Source organism: Capsicum annuum, unplaced genomic scaffold, assembly GCF_002878395.1.
Source record: "Capsicum annuum cultivar UCD-10X-F1 unplaced genomic scaffold, UCD10Xv1.1 ctg56406, whole genome shotgun sequence".
Taxonomy (NCBI): Eukaryota; Viridiplantae; Streptophyta; class Magnoliopsida; order Solanales; family Solanaceae; genus Capsicum; species Capsicum annuum.
This window is the reverse complement of record NW_025864809.1, coordinates 1-1,799: the sequence shown is the minus strand read 5'-3', so window position 1 is coordinate 1,799 and position 1,799 is coordinate 1. Positions and strand designations below refer to the sequence as shown.

The window sequence follows — 1,799 nt, the reverse complement described above, 5'->3', positions numbered from 1 at the left end:
TTGATATTGGAAACTGTTGGAGGGGGATTTGGAAGGCCAAGAGAAGATTGATTTAATGACAGTTTGAGCAGAGGCAGTGGTGGTTTGAGATGAAAAAATTTCTGAAGCCATGGAAAGGATCGTTTAAGGCTTTGATACCAAGATGAAATAGATAAAGTGAAGGGTTAAAGTGTGAGCCTTGCTCATTCTATATTTCTATATTTATAAAGTGGAATTACCACATATATCTATTTAGCAGATAAGTACAAAAATAAATACAAAATAGAGTTCTACTAAAACCAGGATACAAGAAGATAACTGCAACAAAAACAAGGTTATACTCCAAATTTCAGGTCACATAATGCTGGTGGTAAAAATTTCTCACCACATAATAGGGGTAACAACTATACTAGCACTGGTAGCAAGCCTTCCCAAACTACAAGCATGGTAGTAGGACCAGGTGATGATGCCAGTTCCAGTCATGATTTGAATTCTGCACCACTGGCAAAACCTCATACATTGTAGTATACTATTCACTATGGAAAATTCCCAACAACCTCTTGCCACGGAGAGTTTTTCATATAGCTGATTGTTGAACAGAAAACCATCCATTGTGGCCTAGCAGAATCCCCTAGACACTATTATAGTAGTCATGATGATGCTGAGGAGGAGTTAAAATTTATCGCTTATTTGAAAAGATTCCTAAAAGAAGAACAAAACTTCAACTTTGATGTTCATCCTGTTTTAGAATCTGTTTGTGCTGATGAAATCTTCTCTGATGGATATATCATGCCTCGATATCTTGATAGATCAAAGATTGAATCTTTTCATGAAGCCTTCAATAATTTCAACAAAAATTCATCAGTACCCTCAACTAGTACTCCTCCCACACCAATATCTAAACTTTCAAATTCCACAACTAGTCAAGCTGATTTTCTTGAAAAATGGAGGAAGTTTTCGCGCAAAATCTTGGTTAAGTGGTTTGGATTCGTCAGGCCAATCTCCAAAAGGATAGCAAGTTCAAGAAAAAGTACTGCAAAAGTTGATGACCTTCAAAGAAAAGTAAGTGAAATTAAAAACTGCAAGAGTACTACTGATACTTCATTTCAGGGATCTCCTCGTCGAATTTTGAAATCTTATTCTTTTGTCAATTGGTGTGGAAATGATAACAACCAAAGAAGTATTAGTAGTACTAGAAGAGTCAAGATTTTGAGGAAGGTGAAAAACTGGAGCAATATTAACTCACCACATGAGGCTTGTTCCCCTATAAAAAGTCCATCCAATGATCATTCTACTGATGTTTGGCGCGAGAAGGCAATTTCTGATGCAATTCTGTACTGTAAGAGATCGTATGTCAACTGAGCCTGATATTGATCGGGTGATCATTTTGACCAGAAGAACCAATTCTAGATGTTAAATTTCATCCTTAAATTCTTTTCTCAGATGTATATTTAGATTTTTGGCTCTTCATACAAATAATCTATCATGTATCACTCAGATTCAATATTTTGTACATTCTGATGTGAAAATGAAAAACATAAAATAGACAAGCACACCCATCTTGCTTGTGGTGGACCGTTAATTGCACTAAGAGCAACTTAAGATAGAATTAGAAAGAAATTAAAAGGGAAAAAGGAATTAATTTGATTGAATGCAAGTTGAGGGAGAACTCATTACTGCAATTTTCATAATTTTCCCACTTATTATTCTTAAAATTCTGATATATGTTATCAGATGGGAAAAAATCGGGATTGATTATATACAAATTCAATGATGAAATAATTAAGATATGAAGATAATATTAGTCGATAGATAAACAA

The 1,799-nt window shown here is 34.5% G+C and overlaps 1 pseudogene; it reads left to right on the top strand.

Moving 5' to 3' along the window:
* The first annotated feature begins 517 nt into the window (after window positions 1-517).
* Window positions 518-1,357, top strand: LOC124893250 (annotated as a pseudogene).
* Window positions 1,358-1,799: the final 442 nt, after the last annotated feature.